The sequence below is a fragment of the Lactuca saligna genome, chromosome 8, assembly GCF_052625555.1.
Source record: "Lactuca saligna cultivar CGN05327 chromosome 8, ASM5262555v1, whole genome shotgun sequence".
In the NCBI taxonomy this organism is placed as follows: Eukaryota; Viridiplantae; Streptophyta; class Magnoliopsida; order Asterales; family Asteraceae; genus Lactuca; species Lactuca saligna.
This window is the reverse complement of record NC_136424.1, coordinates 143,543,097-143,552,500: the sequence shown is the minus strand read 5'-3', so window position 1 is coordinate 143,552,500 and position 9,404 is coordinate 143,543,097. Positions and strand designations below refer to the sequence as shown.

General features: G+C 27.8%; 1 long non-coding RNA gene across 1 annotated transcript; it reads right to left on the bottom strand.

The window, feature by feature from the left end:
- Positions 1 to 7,841: 7,841 nt before the first annotated feature.
- On the bottom strand, positions 7,842 to 8,910 carry LOC145008424 (uncharacterized). Its single transcript, XR_013663429.1, has 2 exons — positions 8,221 to 8,910; positions 7,842 to 8,131 (listed from the first exon to the last, which is right to left on the bottom strand). It is a non-coding gene; the product is annotated as an uncharacterized LOC145008424 (long non-coding RNA).
- Positions 8,911 to 9,404: the final 494 nt, after the last annotated feature.

Below are 9,404 nucleotides of genomic sequence, written 5' to 3'. Positions count from 1 at the left end.
CTCACTGGAACCGAACCTCTTTATATATATATATATATATATATATATATATATATATATATATATATATATATATATATATATATATATATATATATATATATATATATATATATATATATATATATAGGGAAGGGTTATATGGAAAATAAACAATTAGAACAATACATGTTGGAACCAATGAAAACATGACAACACATCATTTTGGAATAACTACATAAATAACTTCCATAGTAGATTGCTTATGAATAAAAAAATGGATACGTGTCACTTGATCATTGGTTCCAGCATATGTTGCCATAATTGTTTATTTTTCATTGAACCTACTTTTATATATATATATATATATATATATATATATATATATATATATATATATATATATATATATATATATATATATATATATATATATATATATATTCGTTAATACTATATTGTCCAATAATGCGAGTAATATTTTATTTTTAAGCGATTTACATATCAAAACGTGCAAAAAGATAATCTTATAGTGGCAAAAATATGCCAAGCAAATATTCCCACATTTGTTGGTTAAAGTTTTCTTTATTATTTGTGAAATGGTATTCTTTTAGATTATTAGTTTTATTCTTATTTTTGTTATTTTCTATTTTCATTTTGTATTTATATAAGCATATCAATTGTTGAGAGAAAAAATATATATTTTTTCATACACACTATTATATGCCGCTAATTGCTCTTTTGTGCTTGTTAATATACTTATTATCTATCGTTATTACCAAAGTCTAAATAATCATAAAGGTCATAATAATATATGAGGAAAATGTAAAAGTACATAGGACGTGTTTGACATGAAGCATTTGAGAGCTTCTAGCTTGTAGCGTTTGACAAAACACTCTGTTTTGAACAGAAAGTCTCGTTCGACACTACAAGCATCTAGCGTTTAGTTTAAACAAATCGCTCCAAATCCGAATGCTACTTCACGTAGCGTTTAAAAAAACACTACAAGCTACCCGCTACCTGCTATAATTTACCGGCTACCATCTAGTTTTGCAGAACATACTCTTAAACGATATATGATATATTAAAACTACGGACGAGTAAGAAAAATGTAAAGTACATAAACGATATATGATATGTTAAAACTACGGACGAGCATGATGTTGTTCGGTGCAGTTTTTGAACCAAACCGCAACCGCAAATTACAATAATTTATAGTCAAAAACGGAAAATTATGGTTTTTATTTGGTTTGGTTATGCGGTTATTTCGCTGCAGTTTTGGTTTTTAACCACAATGAGGTAGTGAGGTTTGTAGTTAAAATGGTGCCGTTTTTCATGTTTAAAACAAAAAATTTAGTTGACTTTCATTTATTTCTAGAATTTTGTTTCAAATAAATCATCATTTTGGTCTATTTTTTATTTTGTAAGTTGCATTTTATCATATATACTTTTAAAGCTAGTATTTTTTTTTTTTTTTTTTTGAATCTCATGCATTTGAAACCCTCATTCTTTTTTCTTTTCACCACATTCATTTGAAACTCCCTTTACTTTTCAATTTTCTTTATAATAATAATTATAATTTGATAATTAGGTTAAATAAATATCAAATCTAAAGTGTAATCATATATAAAGTAGATTTCAATATTAAAATAATATCTTTAATTCTACTTATAAAATTATGTTTTTTAACTTTTAACATATTATACTTAATTTATTAGTTTTAATATATTGTTGGATGTAAACCATTATCATTTTAAAGGTATAATTTTTGAACAATTTGTATAAACTACTTAAATTATTAATTAAAATATAACATTATAGGCTCAACTTAAATATAAATTTTATTTAACTTAAACAACCCAAATATTAATTTATAAATAGTTAAAAATGATAAATTGTAGTGTCTTTCTAATAATGATTGTAAATTGGTTAATAAGGTTAAATAAATATCAAACCTAAATTGTAATCATAAATAAACTAAATTTCAATTTTAAAATAATATCATTACTTCTATTTATAAAGTTATGTCTTTAAATTTTAACATATTATACTTAATTTATTAGATTTAAAATGTTGTTGCATTTAACGATTATCAGTTTAAAGCTACAACTTTTGAACAGTTTGGACAAAATACTTAAATTGTTAATTTAAATATAACATTATAGTATTAACTTAAATATAAATTTCAGTTCCACTAAAAAAATCAAATAATATTTTGTAAATAATTAAAAGTGATAAATTATAGTGATAAATGCAAAAACTAAATTGTAATATCAGTTTAACTAAAATATTTCCTAAATATATTTATATAATCGTTAAAAATTTTCAAATAACTAGCTTAAAATAACTTATAATAACAATAGTTAAAAATAACTGTATATAAATTATTATATTGTTACCTTTAAAATCAAAAAATAATTTTTGATGTTTTAAATAATTATAATGATAGAAATTAAAACATTAAGAAAATAAATTTTAAAAAATTAGTTAAAAATAACAACAACTATAAATAATATTAAATCATATATAATATTTAATTTTATTGATGTATAATTCGCGAGTAGAAGTTATTCAAACAATTGAGATTATGACGTTATAATAGATGTATATCTTATCATATAATCCAAAATAATCAATATATTATATCAAATTAATATACGAATTATTATATCAAATTTAACAACAACGTTAGTGTTATATATATATATATATATATATATATATATATATATATATATATATATATATATATATATATATATATATATATAACACTAACGTTGTTGTTAAATTATATATATTTGTAAAGACTTCAACTATATAGGTGCTTCTGCGCATTACAATGTCAACTCAAATATAAATTTCAGTTCCATTTAAAAAACTAAAGAATATTTTGTAAATAGTTAAAAGTGATAAATTGTATTGATAAAAGCAAAAACTAAATTGTAATCTCAATTTAACTAAAATATTTCTTAAATATATTTTTATAATCGTTAAAATAGCTTAAAATAATTTACAATAACAATAGTTAAAATCAACTATATATAAATGATTATATTGTTAACTTTAAAATAAAAAAAAACAATGTTTGATGTTTTAAATAATTATAATGAGAAATTAAAACATTAAGCAAATAAATTTTAAAAAATTAATTAACAAAAAAATAACTATAAATAACATCAAATCATATATTATATTTAATTTTATTCATGTGTAACTCGCAAGTAGAAGTCATTCAAACGATTAAGATTATGAAGTTATAATAAATGTATATATTATCATATAATTCAAAATAATCAATATATTATATCAATTTAGTATATACAAATTATTATATCAAATTTAACAACAACATTATTGTTATATTTAAAAAACATATGTTTGTAAAAACTTCAACTATATAGGTGTTTCTACGCAACGCGTGGGCATTCGCCTAGTTATATTATATTTGCCTCATTTCATTCAACCAATATCTCTAACACTTAAATAACTACAATTTACACACCAAACATTAAGCAATAAATTTCATAAGATGAAAAAATTGACAAATTTTCACAATGTCTAACGTAAATGCATTGATGCCTTTACTCTTCATAGTAAAACCGAGCTCAAGATCCATCAATGAACACCTTATCCAATCTTGTGTACAAATTAAAGCTTCTGTAGTATTGGAGTGAAGTAAACTCCTATACTAATCAATAACTCTATCACCCATACTAAATATCGACTCTTATGTAACCGTCGCGATCGACATTGCTAAAACATGTCTAGCTAATGTAGATAGCATATGGAATTTGATTAAATTCACTTTCCACCATCCTATAAGATCAAATTGTTGGTCCTTTCTTTAAATCATTTGTTTTACTTTGATAAATGGGGCTTGTCTATAACTAGATGACTGATAAACGAGGAAGTACTATTACTTCTAGTGCCACAAGCTAAAACCATTTTACAATATTTACGTTATGTTTTTAGCGCCTTTGACATATGGAAAATGTTTCCAAGCAATGGATCATAACCTAGAGTTTTTATTATCTTCTTTTTCGACATCACCTTCACCTCCTAATGGAACTTCAACTGCATCTTCTTGTTGATCATTGACATCAATTACACTTTCATAAGTAGTCATGCTAAAATGCAAATGAAAGATACAACTAATATGTGAGACAATCAAGTGAATCAACAAACATATGACAAGAATGGGATCATGCTAAGAATCGAAAGAAGACACACAATAAAGTGAATCAACAAACATATATAATCAAAAATTATAAGTCAAATTATAGATTGTAATTGTGTTTCCTATTAACAATACTACATAGTACTCATACACATACACAAAGTCAAAAGAACAGTCAAGCATATATACACAAAGTCAAAGCATACTGTAATCCTAAACACCTCTATATACATACTTGATAATTAACAAGAATTAAATTATTTTCAGGAGGATGTTTCCCTCAAACATCATCTATAAGACTGACATTCGGTGATACAAAGTAGAATATCAAACTATTCAAAACATTCTATGCGATCCAAAAGAAAACAGCATTAAAGAACTGAATATTTGTTGGCAAGTATATTAAATGGAGAAGAAACAAAGAAAGAAAAAATTGAAAACAGGAGAAGAATGGAACGTAATTGTAGTGGTTTACCTGATAGCATGAGACTAAGTCAGAGCTTAGAGGTCGTCAGAGTCAATATATGATGTAGGGTGTTGGTGCTTCTGATTATCGGAGTAGATGTTTGATGTAGGTTGATATTGCTCCCAGGAGGAGAGGAACAACGTTTGAAGAGTTGAAGGTGGATGCCAGACAGAAGCTAGTAAGGGTGAGCAAAAGTGGGTACCAGCATAAATTTGAAGGAACCAGAACATGCATGAACATTATATGTATAATTTGATAAAGAAAAAAATAATTAAATATTTGATTCCTTTCATATTCACACACTATAGAACTATTTTATGTGAAGAATATGTGACTATTGCTCTAGAACAAAAGTTTGTTTACGAAAAATTTAAATATCACTTGCACTGAATATAAATACAAGATATGAGGAGTTGTTGTATTCGACAAAGGGCCGACAACAGACAAAGAGCCTAAAAATCAAAGAAATATCAAACCTATATATATATATATATATATATATATATATATATATATATATATATATATATATATATATATATATATAAACCGGTTCCGAAGGATAACCAACGGGTAGCGGTTACAAAAAATTGAGAACCAGAAGCGGTTCCAAGATTTTAGGAATCAGAACTGAAATTGCTTAGGTGATTCTGGTTCCAAAACCAATGGTTCCAAGGCAGTTCAGGTTTCGTAAGCAGGTACCCTATTCCGATTCTCACTCATAGAAGCTAGGGCTCACAGCCACGAATAGACATATTCTATTTTAAGCTAAGATGTTATGAAGATTGTCCCCAAAACTTGTTATTTCATTTGGATTATCTATATGGTTTCCTTTTTCTTGACCAATGATTTTTGTACTGGATATCAATTTGTCCGGTAAAATTATATACCCTTGTCTTTGCTCTACACTAGAGTATTTTTATATTTGTGTGAATTTTGTATATGACTTTAGTAAGTATCAAAATATCATCTTTGCTCAACGTTAAATCACAATATCGTATCTATCTTTATAAACTTTCAAAATATAGTATTTCTTGAAAGTTAAATCCATTTTTGAAATATTGTGTAACAATTTATAATCTATTAAATTTTTTTAATAATTTCTTATCAATGTTATATTTTAGAATCATTATAATTTAGAAAGAAAATGTACATTGACCATATTGCCCCTAAACGACATCTCACCATCATTAGCTTTGAAGGCATCCCCTTATCTTCATCTTCAACCTCCTACACAACATAACACCTTTAACCATTATCAACCTTCATCAACTTAACCCTATGAGATCATCAGCACCGCCATCACCATTATCTTCAACCCTTTACTGTATTTACACCATCAAATCTGCAACAAAGACCCCTGACAAAAATCATCTTCAATGGATCGCTACCATCATCTTGCTCCATCATACATATCACATAGCTGAAACACCACCTATCATAATATTTATCATGACATTTTAACCTCCAAGCCACGAAAAAAAAGAGGGGAGTTGATCCACACAACCCTACCATCCTGTCGTGCCAATTTGTTAAACTGTTGTTGCACAAGATTTAAGCAAATAAAATTTCACTTCTCAAATGCACTAAATGATAACACAGGGATGCAGGGTCGAATCATCAGGGACACAATCGAATGGCCAATATCTCTTTGCATAAGACACATACTAGTCAAACTAAAAAATATATAAAAAAAAGGTGAGGGGTTGATTATTAACTATAGACTAAAATTGTAGTGAAATAAACTAAATGAAATCAATAATAAAAATGAATTCAGTTCTGCTACAAATTTCCTAGTCATGCAATCAACCCATATATTGTTATTTAAAATGCATTCTATCTAAGTTGATACTGAGAAAAACTAACAAGCTCTAATAAAATCTCTTTTACCTAGTTAAATTAACCAAAACAACATTTTCAGTTAACCCTAACTTTTTACTATCTAATTAAACAAGCTCCTAACTAAGATCAGAAAAGTTACATTAAGATCTGTGTGAAATTCCCAGCAATACTCAATACTTCTCACAAGCTCGAAAGCGTAAAAGTATGAAATTTCAGTTTATAATAAAGTCAAATCTAAACATAGAACTGATTTATTACTTGTTACGTATTACCAGTTTGTAAAAACAATTACGGATTTCAACAACTAGTTAACTAGAATGATTAAACCCTAGCTAAGTGACCAGCCTAACAAGAATTAAAAGTCAAATATTCATTAAGTTCGGAACTGAAACAAGTAGATATAAGTACACAATGGAAATCAAATTTGATAACTGGTCACATAAAAAGTACTAGTCTGTTATAGAATTGAAAAATAGGGTTATAGCTAGACATGCCTAAAATCTGATTAAAACTAATAAACATATATAATAACTTGTTAATCTTGCTAAACTAAATGTAGGAGATGATCCACAGCCTTCAGATATTCAAAAAGTGATGAAAAGCATCAGAAATCGCCTTCAGAAAGATTTTTCGTCGTCTGGAATCGTCTGGGTTCAATCTGATCAGAGGGGTTGTAGGGTTGTATTTACATTGGAAACAAACTAGTTCTTTCTTTTGCTTTGCTCAATATCTAATATCATTTTTAGCTGAGTTCGTTTTGCTATAATGCATTAGCTTATGTTTCTATATTTTCTTTTCCTTTGGCTTATTGTTGTGGATAGAAAATGAACTAAAAAATGATGTTAAATTCTCATTTCTTCACAATTACTGATGCAAACTCCTAAACTTTGTTCCTTGGCTTCCTTCTTCATTTGAAACAAATATAAATTAAGGTCAATTTCAATTTGGTCAATTCATTTTATGTCAAAAGGGGTTTTGATATTATGGACCAAAATGGTCAATTTACATTTTCTTTTTAAATTATAATGATTCTATAAACTATAAAATTTTATTATAAACTAATGCACGGACACATGCTTCGTATGGGTCGGAAGACATTTTTTTTATTCAGATTTTCAAATATAGTTGTGTTACATGAAAAAAAAACGTTTTGGAAACTGTCATTTGTAACATAAATTTTTATTACTATAACTGGGCAGATGATAGTACATTGTTAGTTAACCCATTTTAAATAGCAGCAATTAGAAATGAATTACAGCAGCCAAATCTTATGGTGGCTAACATTCACATCAAAAGTAAAACAAAATAGATCAATATAAATTCAAACTTCAACCTTTTGACCAATTCTTCTTATGCACTTTGTTGGACCAAGTACGGACAAATCATGAAAATTTCCATTCAAATTAGTCAATATGACAAAAGTCAAATCTCACAATTCTGCATACACACCACAACAATCTAACATTCCAATTTGAAGAATGATAAAGTTAAGTTTTGAGCAAGAGTGCATCACACCTACACTTTACACTACACTCAATATTGACATATTTACCCTTAACAATATGACCAAGTGTGCATCAGCCCTCGAGTTTCTACTAAATTCAATATTCATACATTTACCCTTAACAAAAAGGGCATCAAGCATCAGTTATAACTTCAAACCCCTGTGGCAAGATTATGTTAAACAGATCATCAAAGGAAAGCAGATGATTGAAGGAAACTGTGTATATTCTGATGAAAAAAAGCGACATACTTTTCTTTTTTTTATATTAAATTCTCGATACATCCTCTAAAAGCAGACCATTCTTCTTGATATAGACAACAAGAAGCAGATCATCAAAGTAGCAGAAATCAGTGTAAAATCGAGAAAAAAAAAAAACCAAGCTTACCCTTAGTAGCTGAACCCAATTGAGCGGAGGTAGAAAAAACCCTCGTCGATGGAGGTGGAATAGGAGCTGGAAGCTACCGATTAGTCAAAATCCGATGGACTGTTGAGGTATGATGATGGAAGAATCGGTGGTTGAGTACTGCATTCCCAAGTAATTATGTACAGTTTGGAAATGTTTGAAGATTGAATTCGGCTACAATCGACGCAAATTGAAGGAACTGTTGAGCGAGTGAAGTTTCTGGTGCTTTATCCCCTTTCCTGTTCATCGATTTTGATTGAATCCATCAATTCAACGGTTGTTGTTTCAGTGGCTGTCGTCGTCGTACTCTCCAGAAGACAGATTAAAGAGGGGTAGAGAGAGGTTTTAGAGAAGATTAAAAGAGGTGATAGAAATCCACCTGGTTTTTCAAATACAGACGGCGGAGGCGGTGAGAAGAGGGAAATCCAATCGGCTCAAAACCAGATGGTATCCAAGCCGGCTCAAAACCGGGACTGTACATAAGCCGCACGTGGAATTAATTATATGATAAATTGTGAAAATATTTAAATATACGAATTGGGAAATACTATTATTTGAAAGTTAAAGAAATGTAAAATACTTAATAAAGTGATATAAAAAATTCATTATTTATATTTGGGAAAATGATATAGTATCCCTGTAATATAAGTATATAACATTGTGATTTTTCATCCAATTTTTCTTTTTATTTTTAAAACATCATTTTATGAAAAATTGCAATGGAAGTATCTTTATTAGTTTATTTATATAAAAAACTGATTTAAATATTAAAACAACCACTTTCAAAAGTTTCAAATCTATCAACCCAAAATCATTCGTTGGGGCCTGGAAGATGAAAAGCACACACCCTCTTGAGCATTTTGGTTATCGCCTACTCCACCCGATTCATTGTTTGCAGGTGTTCTAGACATTTTTATTGGATATACGAAAATTTCTTTTGTTTACCAACATTAAGGAAGGTAAGGCAAATAAGATTTAGGAAACTATCCTCAAACTCTCAACACAAACCCTCCCCCTTAAGATCGTAAAG